General features: G+C 47.5%; 1 protein-coding gene across 1 annotated transcript in view; it reads left to right on the top strand.

Annotated features, from left to right (window-relative positions):
• Nucleotides 1–2,142: 2,142 nt before the first annotated feature.
• Nucleotides 2,143–19,733, top strand: part of nlgn2a (neuroligin 2a) — a 111,988-nt gene continuing 94,397 nt past the window's right edge. Inside the window, exon 1 of the mRNA XM_030339083.1 lies at nucleotides 2,143–3,190. The gene's annotated coding sequence lies outside the window, so the exon portion shown is untranslated. The remainder of the gene's footprint in view (nucleotides 3,191–19,733) is intronic.

Genomic DNA, 19,733 nt, shown 5'->3' on the forward strand with positions numbered 1-19,733 from the left:
ATAATGGGTTTGTGTGTGGGATGTGTGTGAGTTTTGGATCGAGGTTGTTTGCATGCCCTACGTGTCCTGTGTGTGTGTCCTTTTGTGTGTGTGTTTGTGTGCTCCTATGTGTGAGTGTGATTAAGTGTATTGCTCTGTGCTGGATAAGGTACGGGCTTAGGTTGTGGTACACATTGAGTGAGTACTGTGTGTGCGTGTGTGTGTGTGTGTGTGTGTGTGTGTGTCTGTTCGTGTATGTATCTTGTCATGGTACACATGTTAATGCCAGTATCTATCGTTGCATTTTATTACAGACGCCCACAGAGGGCACCTGTGTGTGTGTGTGTGTGTGTGTGTGTGTGTGTGTGTGTATGTGTATGTGTGTGTGTGTGTTTGTGTGTGTGTGTTTGTGTGTGTGTGTGTGTGTTTGTGTGTGTGTGTGTGTGTGTGTGTGTGTGTGTGTGTGTGTGTGTGTGTGTGTGTGTGTGCGTGTGTGTCTTACTAAAGGCTCAGCTGTCGGGGGTCCCTCATGGCCCATTACCTTTGATGCAGGCTCAGGGTCTAACAAGGGCACACATAAACACAAACACACGCACACACACAGACACACGCGCACACAGTCATGAAAACGAAAACATGCACTTACGCACAAATACACATCGACAAGCAAGCATGGACAAACATACATTAAACGTTTCACAGACACACACACAGATACACACACACACACACACACACACGACGCCCACTATAGATGTCACTCCCCCCTTCCCTCACCTTGGCTATGATGAGGTGTCACTGGCCTAGTGAGGTGGGTGGGGGCCAGGTGTTGGGTGGGTTGGTATGGTGGGGGCCAGGTGTTGGGTGGGTTGGTATGGTGGGGGCCAGGTGTTGGGTAGCATGCACAATGTTGCTTTTACCAGCAACATGTAGGTTTAATCTGTGGATTTATTCACAACAGGGGGCTTGTCGACAGACGACAACAAATGAGATGCATTGTTTTCCTTCCAGCAGCCGCCAATAAATACGCAGCAAATATAGTCACGTGCAGAGTTTTAAGAGAGGTAATGATAACACATGAGACAGGTGCTTCACCTGTCGGTGTCTGCATCTGCTGCGGCTTGTTGCCGTGCCGATTGGCCTGTCAGGGTTCTGCTCTGTAGACGCATGCTCACACACACACACACACACACGCACGCACACACACACACAGAAGCACACGCATGCACGCACGCACAAACCCTCACAAGCACGCACACGCACATACACAGGCTCACACACATGAAAACACGCACACACACACACATACACACACAAAATCACACACACACACACACACACATGCACAGGCCCACTCACACCAAATCACACACATGCACACACACACGATATACAGACTAGATTTAAGCATTAGCTTTGGCTATCTCTAGATCTTTAGCATTATATCTCAATTTCCATTGGCTGAATTTGACCAAACATAGATATGTTTGCGTTACACAGTAATGCATGCAATGGATTAGTTTCTTGTTTGTTTAGGAGATATTTCCCCTGATTTTTTTTGCAGACGTCAAGTGGATTAATTTGTCCGTCTACAGAGGTTGGCTTCATATTCAGACGGAGAGAGAGAATGTTTTGGGGTGGGCCTCTGTCATCACCATCGTAATGTACCAGAATGTCATCACCATGGTAATGTAACAGACAGGTAGCCGCCCGATTCCCTTTCCCACAGGGGCAGTCACTGCTGATTAACAATACCATATGCAACACTTGGTGTGTCATGATTGTTGTTTGAAATACAGCAAACAAACAAACAAACAGGAGAGAGCGAGCCAAGCCCGAACCACAACAAACAACCAGGGGGGGAGTAGAGGAGAAAAATAAAAGCCCTTACTATGATTTGGCAGGTAAAAATAGAAATGAAAAATGGTGATGGATCACTCTCCAGCAGAATGCTCTTGGCCTACATTGAGATTATATGGGCAGTGTGGAAATGGGTGTGGGGGGGGGGGGGGGGGGGGGGGGGTGTAGTGGGGGTGTAAGGATCGGAGTGAGAGAGGGGGGGGGGGGGATGAAATGGGCTCGTGGCGCTTTAACGTCCTCTGACGTCACGCTGATGCAGATCTTCAAGGCTGACGGGGGGAGGCTGAGAGAGAGAGAGCGAGAGCGAGAGCGAGAGAGAGAGAGAGAGAGGGGGGGGGATGAAAAAAAAATCCTCAGCACAAAATCGTTCCTATCCTCCTCGCCGCTGGCCGCGCGGTTGACAACATGGCTTGATCGACGCCGACCGCGACGCGGGAAGGACTGCCGGATCTGTGGGTGACGTCGACAACGACATCCGTGCACGCGACGCGACCGTGCATCGAGGGACAGAGAGGACGCGGGGTGATCCAACCGTTGTCACAGCGACAAACTTCGTAATAGGAGGACAGTCTTTTTTTTTTTATCATTGGGACTGTGTACGGCGCGCGACCCTCGGAGAAGACGTGCGTGTGTGTGCAGCGTGTGCGGGAGCGTGAGAGCCAATCGCACAGAAAGAAACGGGCGATTTTTTACTGTTTTATTTTTTGACTGCCTTCACCACCTTCGTTCTGCAGAAGAAGCGGCCGACCACGCAGCCTCCTCCGTGCCGTTACCGGAGCGCTCGAGGCGCGCACTGCTCCCGGTATCGCCCCGTGATGCTGATGCTGAGCTGTGTGCAGGATTCCATCACCGCGCAGCATCCTCAAGGGCACGCACGCGCGTTGGAGAGGGAATTGCGTGCATCCTAAACGGTGCCCCCCGTTGTGTATTGGGGGCAGCAGCTCGTATTGAGGGCTCGAAGACTCGAAGGTTTTCTGGGGTATAATCATTGCAGGATCGTTGCTTTTAGTCGATTGACCTACCTATATGTAAAGAAATTAATTGCATTAATTGCATTTTAGTGCTGTGCTGGAGGAGAGCGCGTTGTCACTGACACATAGCGTGGTTTAGTCGGAGAAGCGCCTGCCGTCGGGGTCAGCTGGATGCGACAGCTTATCGAGGGAAATCACACACGGGGAATGTGCAAATAGCCGAACGTTTTATTTCACTCGACATCTCGCTTTTCTGGAGGAGAAAAAAAGCGCGTAGACTGTGGAGCCGAGGAGAGGACGACGTCCCATCCTTCCCGCTGCTTGGGGAGAGCAACATCAGTTGGATTGTGCGTCCATCCATCCGACGACCACCGATCACGGTAAGGTAGTCTGCTGACATCACATCGTGTCTTTTAAACCATTATTATAATGTTATTTGTAGACGTTGAGTGTTTAAAGTATGGTGTGAGGCAGATGGACTGATCACTTGATGATGTATAACATGGTGATCCAAATCGGCTATCTTCTTAAACGTGATGGAAATCATGTCATCATGTCAATCATAGCCTATTCAGACACCCTATTGTAAAACCTGCTCCTAGCTGGATGCTCCAAAGCACCAAATCCTTCCCACGGTACCGTTATCATCGAAGAAGAGCAGCAGTATTTAAAGACACAGAGGCTTCTCTGGGTGTACCAGATCACATGTCTACTCCTGAAGATCAATGCTCAAATGGTTGCATATTAATTAAGGCGGTTGCCTATGCCTATATCGCCTAGATCACCGTGTAGATCTCTGTGCGTCTGGCATAGGCTACTCTCTCAAACATTAAAAAAGGGTACTCAAGTTGTGTCTTGGACATGGCTACTCCAGAGAGACCCACTATGTTTTGCAGTCAGTCTGACGGTCGGATGTACAACTGAGTTCTTGATTCTCACGTACACACACACAGAGCCCCCTCACCCCCATCCCTCCATCCCCCCTCGACCCCAGCCCTCCATCCCCCCGCCTAGACCAAACCCACACAAACGCACAGAACTTCCTTGTAGTCGTTTCCCATCAACAAGGAAAGACATCCCTCTGACGCTGTTGTCTTGTGGTGGTGGGGGTGGTGGTGATGGGGGTGGTGGAGGAGGTGGTGGTGGGGGTGGTGGTGATGGGGGTGGTGGAGGTGGTGGTGGTGGGGGTGGTGATGGGGGTGGTGGTGGTGGTGGCAGTGGAGGTGGTGGTGGTGGTGGTGGCAGTGGTGGTGGTGGTGGTAGGGGGGAGGGGCCTTCCTAGCCGGCTGTTGTCTCGCAAGAAGACTCCATAAGAACATATATGCTACTTCGCACACACAAACACACACACACACACACACACACACACACACACAGACACACACACGCACACACACACAGACACAGACACACACACACATGCGATACACGCAACACACATATATAGACCCGCACGCACACACACACACACACACACACACGCACACGCACACGCACAAACACACAAACACACACACTCTGTAAGAATAGGGTGCATTTATATGCTTGGGTTGGGGGTCTGGTGGTGGGGGGCATTCCGATGTGGGGGCCGTGCTAGATGATAGAATTCAGCCGAGACAAGAAGCTCTCTGTTCTTATCTGTGGCCCTCCTCTCTCTTCTGGCCCTCAGTTCTCGCCTCTTCTTTTGCGTCTCCCCTGGTTCCCCCTCTCCTCTCCTCCCCTCCTCTCCACACTCTGTCCTCTGCTCTCATCTCGGCCTTCTCCTGTCTTCCTCTGCTCTCATCTTTTTTGGGAGGAAGCTCGGCCATCCTCCTCTCTCCTTCTCTCACGTCCTCTCCTCGTCCCCCCCCCCCCCCTCTCTCCCCCGCTCTCTGCTCGTCTCCTCTTGTTCACATCCCCCCCTCCGCTCCACTCCTCCTCTCCTGTTTCCTCCCCTCAGCTCCTTTCTCTCTCTCGCTCTCTCCCATCTCATCCCTCCCTCTGCATCAGGTCTTCGAGAGAGAGAGAGAGAGAGAGAGAGAGAGAGAGAGAGAGAGAGAGAGAGAGAGAGAGAGAGAGAGAGAGAGATCGTGAGAGTTTTAAACATGTATGCAGTGTTGTGGGGTGGGGGTCAGACGACTGTGTGTGGGTGTGTGTGTGTGTGTGTGTGTGTGTGTGTGTGTGTGTGTGTGTGTGTGTGTGTGTGTGTGGGAGCGTCGCCGCTCACAGTGACGCACACACCAATCACACGGCAATCATCAAAAAAAAGAGAGAATCAGAAGTAGAGCTCTAACAAATGAAAGGGGAGGAGAGAGAGGGCGAGCGGGTAGAGCGAGGTTCACGGCGACTGGCCCAGCTTGGCCTGTGTATTCATTTAGGCACGGTGGATCAATGGGCTCTAATTGATCTTCAATGGGGTCGTTAGAGGCGCAGAGGACAAGTGGCCTGGCCAGGGAGGTCTGTACCTAGCGCGCCTCATCGTCCGCGCGCAGCAATGCGCACGTCACACGCGCACGTCACACGCGCACGTGTGAGTGTCCTCAGTGTTGCGTCCGAGTGTGTGTTCACACGCAGCGCCCGGTCCTATCCAACGATATGCAAAGCAGTTCCACCCCCCCCCCCCCCCCCCCCCCCCCTCCCCTCTTGCCCTGGCCCTCCCCTATTTTCCTCTCTAACAAAAAAAGAGCCATAGATCAGAGGCATATCACCCCCCCCCACCCACCCCCCCCTTGTGTGGACTGATGGTGGCCGGGTCGTGGCAGTCAGCAGATGGAGGACGTGCGTGCCCTCGCCGGCATCCTCAGACGCACGCCCACCGCCTACGTGGCTGCGAGGCTAAATTTGTTTTCAGGTGTGGAAGTGACAGTTTGCTTGCCGTTCTATTTTTAGGATCCAGGGGGGTGCAGAGCAAGCGATGAGAAGGTGTTGGTGGTGGTGGTGGAGGTGGTGGTGGTTGTGGTGATGGAGGTGATAGTGATAGTGGAGGTGGTAGTGGTGGTGGAGGAGGTAGTGGTGGAGGTGGTGGTGGTCGGGGTGTGGAGGATGGGGAGGAGGGCCGGGGAAGGGGTTGGGTTGACAGCGATCGATACATCGAGTGGCAGGTGCGGTCAGCCTCTGTTTTTCTGTGTGGATTGCAAATATGAGCTGGAGGGAGTTTTGACTTGTTGTACCGGACGCACGGACCCGTATATCTTGTAAACCAAATTCATGTTGTTATTTAATATAAGGGTTTGTTGTTTGAATCCCTGGGGAAAGGAGTAGTGTTTACTAGAGACAGTGGTCTAACACTTAGTATCAGCAGATCACAACTTCCTTGTGCCACATGGGTCAATTCACCAAGGCTTTGATTTGGAAGGGGTTGATTGTGGCACTTAAAAACATATATAATTCTGTTTATTGTCTATACAAACTACAATATTTGGCAATGCTTCTCTTGTGTTTTTTTTCCCTAAATGCTCTGGTTCATTTTTCAAGGGAATTTGATTAATCTGAAATGAGACGATCCTTTTTGTGTTGGACATTGATTCTGAATGTTAATATGTTGCTTGTTGGATGATGACAAACCCTCTAACCCTCTCCGTAGAGGCCGTGAGACCCGCTCTTATTTGACATAGGGATAGACGCTGTGGTTTAACCAGCATCAGGGCAGATTTACTTTTGTATTTATTTAAGGTTAAACATGGTACACCCCAACATGCCATGTATTGTGAAAACATTCTGTTGTGTTTAAGCGCTGCTAGCATTGCCACAAACTAATGAGTCCAGCTCAACCTAAACTGTGAACCCACTGCCTACGCCAGCAATAACCATTTATATTATAAGCCCCGGAGTAAGGCCCTGGGGGGGAGGGCTTTTTATGATCTTTTATAATTATAAGAGTTATAATTAGCTTTGTTTCTCGCATATTAAGTAAAGAAACAACTGCGGCCGAAAATGTGTCAACTTTCTTTACAGTAGGCTGAATTCTTGGATCAAATATCAGATCAGGATGATTTTAATGACCATTAACATGGGTAATGGTGCGTTAACGGCAGTCTCGTCGCTGTTTGCGTTGAAGGGAGACGTTGGGATATTAGTTTGTTGTTTCTCCTCTCGACCACTGAGTGGCTAAACCTTGGCCCTCAATCTTGTGTGGATTGAAGTTGTTAAAAAAACCTCACACATTTCATTTGTTTATTGCGAGTGCACAAAAAGTAATTAACAGGTTTTTTAAACGTATATATTATTCACATTTCTCAATTCATTTGTAATTTGGTCCTAACTGCTGCTCACAGGCTCGTCCGGTTGGTTCTTCTAATCTCAGAGTTCTGTTACAGCGCAGCCCGCCGTGGTACAGGGCTAAACGCACACACTTCAAGTTCATCCCGTACAAATCCCTGAAGCTCTCTGCTCCTCTGGCTGATTAAAACCATACAGTCCTGGGCAATCTGATTCTCCTTTCTCCCTCTCTTGCTCTATTCTCCTCAACTCCCCGCGGTACGGTAGCGCAAGCTGTTCACCATGTCAGCTAGCCTCCCCCTCCCACCGTTTGCATTGAATTCTGTAATGGTTTCTTGGTTTGGTTTGAGGCCACCGGTTGACAGGTGGTTCGGATATAAACATAGACGTCTAAATATACATATACTCAACTAGCACTGCTCCACACCAGGTACTGAGATCAATCTTTGTCTTTCTGGTGTTTTAGGAAAGCAAGCACACACACCATGTTTCTCCGAAAAACCTGAAAAAACTATCGAAACAACGTGTCTTTCTATCGAGCTATCGGGTTGCTGTCAGTGCTTCAAGGAGAGGAGGCGTCCTCATGGCTCTTCTGTGATAGCACTGCTAGCAGCAGGGTGCTAAGCTGCAGACAGGAGATCCAGCGAGGAGAAGGAGGGGGGGTTCGTCAGGCTTTTCTCTCTCCCCCACAGGTAATTAATGGACAGAAAAGAGAAGTTTGACTACAAAGCAGTGTTTGAACACATCGCCACCAGCTCCCCCATAACCAACACATGTTGACAACACAATTCATTAGGGAAAAGTTCGGGGAGTCCACTTGGGGCATGGGAATGCAAAAAAGTAATTTATTTCCTTTATCATTAAGTTCAAAAGGGAATTTCATCTGCTTCAAAAGTAGACTCATAAGTAGTCATCTTTACAAGTTTAAAAAATTAGACCCATCGATCATGAAGAACAACATGGCGTTTATTTATACTCTAATGATCTGACCGACCTCCCAGTATGTGCAAGATAATGTTGCGAAAATCTTCGATTACCCCTCGGCCAAACCACAGATGTGTTGTTTGGCCGAGGGTGCCATCGTGTTGCCACCCACGTTTGCTTGTACTTTTCTCAAAGTTCTCCTTGAGCGGATCCCAGCTGTGCTGGAGAGGAGGAGTGTGCAGTTGCTATGGAAGCGATGCTTTTCCCCAGGACGGACCTCTAATGAAGACCCCACTGCTCGAAGCTCGGTCTCTCCGCCGATCGATCGGGACGGACGTGCGCTTTCCAAAGTGGCGCAAATAATTGGATAAACAATTGCGCCATTAGCATTGACGACTGCATTTGCGATAATACGCGAGAGGGATTTCATCGGCTTGTTAGTTTATTAATGTATTTATTTGTTTCGTTTGAGTGCTCCTTAGACACCATTCTCTGCAGGTGCCTGCTGTGTGCAGATCAAGCAGAAGCGGTGAAAAGACAATCTCTTTCATAATCCTGCGCACTCCAGTATTATTTTGCAGAAAAACAAAAAAAGCTGAGGCAGAGGATAACACTATTGTTAATTCTATCCCAGTGCCTAACCCCAATACAGATATATATCGAAACAACCACACTTCTTAACCACACAAACAAAAAGGAGAAATAATGTACATTTACGTTACGTTCAACAGAATCTCAGGAACAAGCACTCTTTCGTACACCAGCGTATCCGCAAGGTCAACTCCTTTGGAGTTCTGAAGCGTGATACCATCTGCATCAGTCGATGTCTAAAAATAACAACCCACACAAAACATACCCCAGTGGTGTATTAGTGAGAATCCTTGTCTGGCTACGCTCTCTTCCTAAGCAGGCATCCAGGGAGCCTTTCTTCTGGTCAATTCTATTAGACTACAAATACACTCACACACACACACACACACACACACACACACACACACACACACACACACACACACACACACACACACACACACACACACACACACACACACAACACTACCAGCTCTCTGCATTGTGTCAGTGTCTCTTGTTGGCTGAGATCTGTGGTCTCCAGGGGGTCCGAGGGACAGACAAGACGAGACGGTTAGTCATTACATGTCTTGCCACGTCTCGTATCTGCAGTCTCTCCCTCGGTCCCTCCAACTCGCTCGCTCTCTTTCTCCTACTCTCTCTCTCGCTCCCATATACTCTCTCTTCCCCTTTCGCTCGCTCTCTCCCCCTCTCACTCTTTCATACTTGCTCGCCCTTTTTCTTCCTCACACTCCTAGCCCCTCTCTCTCTCTCTCTCTCTCTCTCTGTCTCTCTCTCTCTCTCTCTCTCCTCTCTCTCTCTCTCTCTCTCTCTCGCTCTCTCTCTCTCTCTGTCTCTCTCTCTCTCTCTCTCTCTCTCTCTCTCTCTCTCTCTCTCTCTCTCTCTCTCGCTCTCTCTCTCTCTCTCTCTCTCTCTCTCTCTCTCTCTCTCTCTCTCTCTCTCTCTCTCTCTCTCTCTCTCTCTTTCCCTCTCCTGCTTCATCCCCGACTCCAGGTTTATTTTGGCGAGGTTTTGTAGAGGAAAAAGAGAAAATGTCTCTTTGTCGTTTGCCCCCAGAGGCCGGGCGTTCCTTCGTGGGCTCATTAGACGTCAGTTTGGATCGAGAAAAATTTGCTGTTAGCTTATAATGGGGAATTGGGAAGGGGGGTGTCGGGGTACTCTCTCTCTCTCTCTCTCTCTCTCTCTCTCTCTCTCTCTCTCTCTCTCTCTCTCTCTCTCTCTCTCTCTCTCTCTCTCTCTCTCTCTCTCTCTCTCTCTCTCTCTCTCTCTCTCTCTCTCTCTCTCTCTCTCTCTCTCTCTCTCTCTCTCTCTCTCTCTCTCTCTCTCTCTCTCTCTCTCTCTCTCTCTCTCTCTCTCTCTCTCTCTCTCTCTCTCTCTCAAGAACTGTCCGGAGTGAGCAACACACCCCAACACCCTCCACAGCATCTGAATCAGTACACATTTCCTACTACAACAGTACAATGGGTCATTGTTGGACGGAAATATGGAAATACTGCACTATGCTGAACTGATTTCTCCAAACTACTTTTACAATATGCTACAATACCGATTTTGGAATCCAAATGGATAGGAGGCCGGTTCAATTGACTGGGTCAATGGTGGAGAATAGAGCTTGGTATCGCCAGTGATTCCCTGAATCGATTCGTACATACAGACTGGAATTAAGACAGAGTGATGGCCGATAAACAGACAAACAAAGAAAGGACAGACGGACCAACAAGTGTGGGCCCTCTTCCTCTGCCCTTTGTCTAAGCACACAGAAGGGGGGAGGCAGGGCAAGAGAGGTAGAGGATGTGTCCTGAAAGTCAAGTAGACCTGGTTGTTACAAAGAAATCGAAGGAGAAGGATTACAGGCTGAGAGAGAGAGAGAGAGAGAGAGAGAGAGAGAGAGAGAGAGAGAGAGAGAGCGAGGGACGGAGAACAGACCACTCCTAGCAACACCGGCGTTGTCTACATGTTTTGTTTGGCCAGCGACGGCCCCACACTCTCCTGCTATCCCGGCACATTAGCATGGCTTGACACAACGCCACATGCATTATTATGGTCTGTCAGCAGTAGCCCATAACAAGTTGCCAGAGGGGACACCGGTCGAATGGTTGTGCCAGAGGAAACAGGAGACAAGGTCCAACACCACCGGCCAATACAGGGTTATCATCTGTAATGTAACAATCAATAGTAGGAGGGTTGAATGTATATGTGTAGATATGTACATATATATATCTCTATAATAACCTTTTTTTAGAGATTATCTCTGCATGTCTACATCTCTCTCTCTCTCTCTCTCTCTCTCTCTCTCTCTCTCTCTCTCTCTCTCTCTCTCTCTCTCTCTCTCTCTCTCTCTCTCTCTCTCTCTCTCTCTCTCTCTCTCTCTCTCTCTCTCTCTCTCTCTCTCTCTCTCTCTCTCCCTCTCTCTCACGCTTCACTCACTTAGCTGTAGAGAGTAATAGCCCAGCAACAAACCATAGGTTGCCCGTCCCAATGCTATGGACAAGGTTGTTTGATGGTCACTTGTTGGCGAGCAGCCATGAGTCGGATGGCCACAGCTTTGACACTTTTTGTTAGAACTGACCGCTAGGAACTGCTGCTACTGACTTGGTCAGACTACAAGTTAATCAGTAGCGTCAATAGCTTCTTAGTTGGGCTGCAAGCTTCTTAACAGCATTGCTATCTTCTCGGTATTGTAATAAGCTTGTTCGGAGCATTTCTCAGATCTTAGTTGCATTGCTAGCTGTCAGTAGCATTTTTAGCATCTTGGGGGCATTACTAGCTTCTGGGTAGTGCATTAAGCTTCTCAGTAGTGATGCTACGATTCATACTAGTCTCAACCATGAGCAAAAACGACTATGTATATGCCATAAAGATAACCTATGCTTATTATGTTCTCAATATAAAACTCCTACTTTCCTACTGCTGTCCTGCAGCAAATGAGGCTGAGCTTTACAAACTCTGGCAATTAAATGTGTTATTTTGCCAATATTGATTGTACACTCTTCTTATATTTGAGTGGAAGTGACTTTGGATAAAAGCCATTTGATAAATATGAGAAAATCATTCGCCGGGACGATGTAGGATATTTATCTGGCCAGGTTTACATCAAGAAATGTCCAGTTTTGTCCCCCGTTGGTAAAATTGACGTGTGTGCAGAGTATGCAAGCTTCCTCATCCTCCGCCCACACATAAAGGCGTAGCTGTGAGCACCCCCTTCCTCACACCGTACGGAGCAGCCCCAGGGCCTCCCTCACCTCCTGGATGGGGTTGATGCACGGCTGCGCTGCGGGTTGACGGTGTGGAGCACTAACCAATAGCAGGACATCTGCTGTAAATAGGAAATTAAGATGTCGGCCCAATCGCCACCCAGGGCTGCAGCATACACTGTGTGTGTGTGTGTTTGTGTGTGTGTGTGTGTTTGTGTTTGTGTACGTGTGTGTGTGTGTGGGGGTGTGGGGGTGTGTGCGTGTGTGTGTGAGTGTGGGTTTGTTTGTGGATTTGTGTTGGGGTAAGTCTTAATCTGGGGGGTTGCAGTGGGTCTTATTTATTTGTAAGTATTATTATTGCTTTTTCCGTGAGAAGGAAACGAGAAAACACATACACAAAAACAATGGGGGTTTCTGTAACCTGCAGCGTATAACTATCAATGTACTCAATTTACAATAATTCTAGTACATCCCATGCCACAAATCAGCTCTCTCTCTCCACCTTCCCTTGGTAACAAAATAAGTACACCCTGAAACCCTCCGACTCGGCGATTCAGTTACCTCCGTTGCGGAAAAGCTAATCCCTTCGGAAAATGGCTAGCGAGAGGAAGCCACCAGAAGATTCTGAGCCAATCTTCTGGGAAAGCTCTTGGAGACGAGGGGCTGAATTCATATTGACTCCTCGGTCGCCCAGGGACGGGAGGCCGATGATGGAGCGGGGGTTGGGGGGATGGCGGGGGATGAGGAGGAGGACGGTACACGTCAATGTCCTACCCCCTTATTTAGCATTCTACTGCGCTACCTGGAAGCTATAGGAAGTTAGGGGTGAAAAATTTGCCGCTATCCGCTCCGAGGAGTCGATCCCCTTCAATAAAAGGCTAATGACAGAAGGGCAAGGGCCCCGCAGGAAATTGCAGTGAGGAACTTAGGGCGACAAGGTATTTAAAGAAAATAAAATAAAGAAAGAAAAGTGGATGACTGAAATGAGCGAGTAGGGGAAGGTGGGAGGAAGAGCTGGGGTCTCATTTATAACCGTTGCGTACGCACAAAACGGGGCTGAAATTGGCGTACGTGACTTTTCACGCCAAGGTTGTGATCTATAAAAAACCAACTTGACGGGAAAATGTGCGCAGCCCTAAGCAAACTCTGACCCATGCGTACGCATGGTTTGGAGGAAAAGGAGAATTGGCGACACAGACGGTGTGGTGGTGAACTGAAGTCAGACCGAAGAATTGCAGAGTGAGAAGAACGATTATGTTTTATCATCGCCCTTCATCAATTTAATTTCAACCCGTATCATGCGTTAAATCCTAATCAGAATAATTTAAGTCCACTGCGTTATTTCTCAGTTATAACTCCAGAAATATCTCCTTAGAATAGAAATAAAAAGAAATTCTCTATATTTAATCCCGTCACTCCATACTGTCCACTGACGGCGCGACTGCATGGAATAAAGCATCTGTCCAACATGTGTCAATAACATAATATTTTTATGTGACACTGTAAACACATGATCGAATGTCAATTAAATCCCAAGTGTGAAAAACCAAGCCACACTCATCACAATCGTTGTCCGTTACTCTTGATGCTTTTCATGACAAATCAGGCATTAAAAAGGGGTTATGTTCAAGAACATTTTACGTGGGTAATTACAAACTGATTATCCAAGGCGTTCTCGTCAGTCTTATTACCGTAACCCTATAAATACAGAGGTGAGCGCCGTGGTAATGCTGCACCATATGGCACTTCTGGCGGACCATGCAAATGGCAGGATTCGGAGGGAGAGGGTATTTAGGGAACATAACGATTTATTGGTAGGCTAGATAAAAATATGTAACTATGTCAGACCACTTATTTTTTTAATTCTTGGACAGTGCGCTCCGTGCTACTGACAGAGTTCACTGCTGCAGCAACATGTTGCCACTCACTCTGCTTTTTGTTGTTGGCGATCCCAATCCCGTGACCGCCGAACAAAACTACCTTTCGGGCCTCCATCTCACCCACAAGTGTCTCCACTTCAACCTCCGTGAAATTTCGCTTTTTTGATTTTCTCAGTACTTCTGCCATTGTTTCCAACAAGACATAATACCGGCATCTGAGTCTGTTTTATATGCAGATCGCATTCATGAGGTCATTTGCATTGACCATTTATGGTTAAAAAGGGGCGTGTAGAGGGCGGAACGTGAAGCTGATTCAGCTGCGCACAATTGTAGTCAGTATGTGATTTATAAAGCAAAGATTGCGTACAGGTGTGCGTACGCAGTGTTTTATAAATCTGAATATTTTTTGGCGCACGCAAAACTTGGCTTCTGGGCGTACGCACATTTTTAGTCACGATCCTACGCACAGTTTTATAAACGAGACCCCAGGGGAGCAGGAGAGGGGGGGTTCAGTTCTAAAAAGCGATGAGAAGAAGAAGAAGAAGAAGAAGAAGAAGAAGAAAGGGAGAAGCGGTGTCGCTCTGATGAGCGGGGGCAGGAGAGGGAGTAGCCCTGATTGCTCGCTGCTAGCACCCAGGGCTAACGAGCGCCCAGATTGGTTTCGTGAAGGGTGTCGGCCCTATCCTCCTCGTGTCTGCCTATCTGTATCTATCAGTCTGTTGTCTATTTATCTCTCTCTCTCTCTCCCTCCATCCATCCATTTTTCTACCTCCATCTCTATATATATACTTTTTTCCGATACCGATGCCGTAGATTGGCTCTCAACATCCCTGTAGCCGTTTTCACAAATGTCCTCCGTTTTTCCTCCGCATTTGTAAATCAGGAGGTTCGACTGTGAGGGTCATTCACCCTTATTCACACTTGATGCCCGATATGCGGACATCGGTGTCGCTCAGACATCAGTAGAGCCGCTGTCACTCTAGTATGTTTTGGTTTGACCGCAGACAAAGAACGGAGGAAGAACGGGCAAAACTCATCGCAATCATCTTAAATATTGCTGCAGCGATGCATCATATATTCCGTTGCATCCACAACATCCACTCGATCGATGGAAGATTGGAGCATGAGTTAGGGACAAATAGAAGAAATAACGAAGAAGAAAGGCGTCGCGAACGACTGCATTACTGGAGAAAGAGAGCTTATTTTTTTGCTTAATTTCACATCTAACAAATGTCACAGCCCGGCTCAAGGGAATGACACACATAGCTTTAAGTTTAACAAACATAGTTTATTCAACCAACTTAACGTAAAGTAAGTTAAAGTGATGTGTGTAAATCAGTAATCAGTAAGGTGTGTGGAGAATGTGATGTATGTGCAAAGCAAAGTAAACCAAAAACCCTAAACCAACCATACGCCAAAGGAGAGAGAGAGCAAGTGGCTGACTCCTACATTTTATATAGCTGAGGAGCTCAGCCCGCATGGCTGTTAGTCATTACACTGATCACTCAATCAGGAGGTGCCAGAGGGCTGTCACAAAAACACTGGGACAAATGTAGTTGATTTCTGTGTTCAACTGAGAAAACAGGGAGTGGAAGGCCATGACCCTGTAATGTTCAGCTAACTGTTGTAAATAATAATTGTTGCAAGTGTAGTGTATGTGTGTGTGCGAGAATGGCAGTGTGTGTGTGAGTCAAGTCAGTGAGGCCACGTTTATACGTAGCAGGGTATTCATAGAAACAAATATTTCCCCCCCTCCGTTTTCAAAAATAACATTGTGCACACAACATCGTTTTCAAAAAAGTTTACATCAAAACGCAAACGCTGTCGAGCACCATTATAACTATGCCAAACCTATGGGCGGCAGTGTAGGGAGAAGGATAAAGCCATGCAAGCCAATCAGAATCCTCAGAATCTACAACAACGAATTACACGAGGGTCTTCCTGTAAGAAACAAACTGTAAACATAGGGCGCTCATATGACGTTAAGCATTTCCTGGCGCATAATGTGACGCTTCAGAACCTAAAATCCCGTTTCTCCCCGTTGACACGACAACACATAACCAGCGTTTTCAGAAATCTCCACTTTGGCCGGAGTTTTTTAGAAGTCCTCGTTTTCTGTGATAAAAACTGTGTTTTCGTGTAAATGAGAGGCCGAACCGCGTGGAAATATCTGCGTTTTCCCTTCGTGTAAACGGGGCCTGAGTGAGTGGACGGTAGCGTGTGTCAGTTTAGTGAAGTAATGAACGAGTCCGGTTGTGTCTGTGCAAACATGTACTGTAAGGTTAGCGAAGCTAAGAATAAAGTACCCAGCCTGTCAAAAATCGATGGCTGCCTCATTCCGACCGTATTCCTACCTATAAGTAGACCCACTGCCGGTCAAAGTGAAGGGTGTTATCCCTGAGAGAACATCAGCCCTGGAGGGAACATCTCCCCTGTGCTCCTCTACTACGGTCTGGGAGCCGACAGCAGAAAAGGTGTAACATAATAATAATAAAAAACATTTGCGATATACGCGTGCAGCTGTGAACTCATGTATTGTCATTTATTTTATGATGCGTACTTTTAAGGTTACGATAAGACCTATCATTTAGCGTTCACCATGAATGATTCTCGTAAGCAGTGCCAACATTTAGATATGTTTAACCATTCATTCACAGGCTGATTAACGTTTAGGGGTGCCACTCAATGACATGCAAATGTAGAACGAAGTGTCATCAACCCACCCACTCGATGGTGTGAAATGCCCACATTCTACTCCTCATTCACCTATAAGGTAATTAACATTTCTGCCGGCTAAAATACTACCTCAGGGGTAGTATTTTCTCAGGATGTTTTTAGGATACCAATGTCAGGATATGTCGTTCACATATACAGCCCATCAGGAGAATAGCAGGCTAAAAGCAGGACGTACGTGTATGTGTGAAAGCAGCTTATATCTATCTTACTCGATTTCTGTAGCTATTCACCCATCCATAAATCAATCCATCCATCCATCCTTCCATCAATCAATAAATTATCCATCTATCCTTTCATCTATCTAAAACCTTGCTGATCCAATTCCAGTGCTGGAGTAGGCAGGATTTGCAGTGAGGTTGTGGGGGGGAAGTGTTTTGTACGTGTGTGTGTGTGTGTGTGTGTGTGTACGTATGGGTGTGCTGCTTCTTTTGTGCATTTGCCTGTGTATTTGTGTGTGTGGGTTTAAGAAAAGCCCCCTTCTGCTACCTGAAGTACGAAGACCTGGGGAACAGCGAGTGGGAGCTTTGGAGATGAAGGATCTCTCCTTCGCTCCACTCTGCTAAACTGTGAGGAGCTGGGAAGCGGGTCGGGGGGCCCAGGTGGGGACGGGCACGGGGGGGACGTTGGACGCTGTTGGCGGAGGTACTCCCGGAGATGCCGGATTAGAAAGACGCAAGTCTGCAGGATTTTCTGTCCTTTCTTTTTCCCTTCCCACTTACTCACCCTTCTATTCTCCCCGCCCCCTCTCTCTCGTCTGGTCCCCAGTGACCGTCTTAATGCTTCAGCCGATGATCTCTGATCTCTCTCGTACTCTCTATATCTTTCTCTCTGTACCTTAAACAGGGAAATAGTGTGTGTGCGAGTGCTCGCCTCCTATCCCCCCGAGCGTTTCCACCACGAGCGCTGCGTACGGCGGTTATTTCTCCTCTTACATGCATGAGACTCCCCAGCCACGTCCTAAGAGAGATCCGGCGGCTAGGCAGAACATTCCGGAGCGCTTTCAAGCCCTCATTGCGGGCGGCCACGCTCTCCGAGGGTCTCTGTTGGAGTCCCTGGCAGTCTTCGAAGTCTTCCGAGACGTCCCGTAAGAGGGGCAACGGTGGTGTCAAGTCGATATGATGTGTTGAGGGCTCGGTGGTGCGAGGCTAAACTCCAGCGTGATGCCGCCCGTCACTCTATATCTCTGATCCAGGCCTCTGCCTTATCCATCCCTTCTCCTCTTCCCCCTACTCATTCTCTTCATCCTTTCCCCTCATCTTCCTCCTCCCTTCCCCTCATCCTTCTCCTCTTTGTGCTCCTCCTCATCCACCTCCTCCTTCTCCTCCTCACCCACCTTCTTCTCCTCTTCATCTTCTCGCCGGGCTGACCGTGCCCTCCTCCTCCTCCTCCTTGTCTTCCTCCTCTAGATCCACTGTGCTGCTAAGCTTCGGCTCCCTGGATATTTATCTGTGTGTTTGTTTGTGTATGTGTGTGTGTGTGTGTTTGTTTGTGCTTGTCTCATTCTCCCCTTTCAAAACTCTGTGTCATTTATTTTGCATTCTTATATTAAGAAGAATCGTCTTCTTTTTTTTTTCTGCCGACAATACAACAGGAGGGAGTGGAAAATGCGAGCGGAATGCGTTGGAATAAGTGGAATTATGTTTTGATTGATCCGTCCCCTTTCATATTAATATATGTTTTCATTGTCAGTAGGCTGCAGTCTTTCTCAATCAGATTCTTTGATGCCCTGTTAGAAGATATACCAATATACATGTGGTGCAGTAGGATCCTCCCATACGCTATGGACTGACACTGTAAAAGCATGAACTGGGCTCCTCAAAAACCAGGAAACAGGATGATGAGGTTGAGACTAGAGTTTCAAACCTGCTCTATATAGAGCACATGAACCATGATGCCATGCAGAAGTGTTCCGATGGATGTTCTAAGCTAGGGGTGGGGCAAAATATCGACATGGCGATATATCGTCGCCCTTAATGCGGTACGAGAATCGATACACTGGCGTCAAATATCGATGACTTTTATACACATTTATTTAGCATTTTTAGGCTTTATTTAGAGTTAAATTAATTAAGAGTTAGACAGGAAATATTGCCCAAATATCAATATTTTAATTAATAAAATAAGGCGCTCCAAACCGATTTCCCTGCGCCTCGAGGTGGCGCTCAACACATGAAGGAAGGAGGTTTGGACCATGAATAAAGACCGATATCCAGCACTTTACCTTTCAGTCATTTTGTATTCATCGTTAGACATATATCGTGATGTAACCTTATAGGATTGTCGTAATTATTTCAAAATCACTGTATGGCGATATTATCGGTATTGCGGACCATGTATCGGGTATCGTATCGCAGCGTCCCCCAGCCCCAGAGTCGAATCAGTCGGTCTCGGGCCAGTTGAGGCGGCTTAAATCAGCCGTCAACCACACACACTCCTCAATGAAATTGAACTTATAATATAGAAACGAAAGATATGCAATTTATTGGTTACCTCTTATGTACCCGGGAACAGATTTGAGGCTGAATAGCGCAAGTCCCTAGAAGAACTATGAACTCACTCCCACGCGCATATCCAAAGTGGAAAACCTTGTACCCTTTCTCTCTTGCTCTCTTTCCCTCAATCTCTCCCCGAGGGTGGGTCTGCTGGTGGATGGGAGGGTAAAGGGTGGGTGTGTGGGTGGGCCGATGATATCATTCCCACACATTCTTCCTGCAGGGTTGTCATTGATGGAGTGGAGCCCCCTCGCACGGCGGGATTATCGCCCCATCCGCACGCCCCGTGTCCCATTATAGACGGAGAGAGAGAGAGAGAGAGAGAGAGAGAGAGAGAGAGAGAGAGAGAGAGAGAGAGAGAGAGAGAGAGAGAGAGAGAGAGAGAGAGAGAGAGAGAGAGAGAGCCTAACCCTCTGCCTGCGCTGTGATGACTTTATTCATGATGAATTACATGATTGGCTTATCATAACGGGAGTAACAGTATCTAAATTGGATAAAAGTATAAACAAATGACTGAATACAGACCGAAGGAATTACAGTAGTCTGGAAAGATTTCATATTTGAATGGAAGGAAGCAGTTGGTTTTATTCCACACACCATAATAACAGAATAATTGTATTTATTGTTTTGTGTTGAATGTGTAAAGATATTGTGCCCTGAGTGTGTGTGTGTGTGTAAGTGTAAGTGTGTGTGTGTGTGTGTCAGTTTTATGGTCAGCGTAGTATTGTCCTTAAAGGTGTGAAGTTTGAAAATAACCCCCTGACAAAAGAATGAGAACAGAATTCCATACAGTTTGTGATGTCATTGAAATCAATCACAACATTTCCGCATGCACTCACACACACGCACACGCACACGCACACACGCACACGCACACACATACACACACATGCCCAAAATTGACAGCAC

Source organism: Gadus morhua, chromosome 17 (assembly GCF_902167405.1).
Source record: "Gadus morhua chromosome 17, gadMor3.0, whole genome shotgun sequence".
NCBI lineage: Eukaryota > Metazoa > Chordata > Actinopteri > Gadiformes > Gadidae > Gadus > Gadus morhua.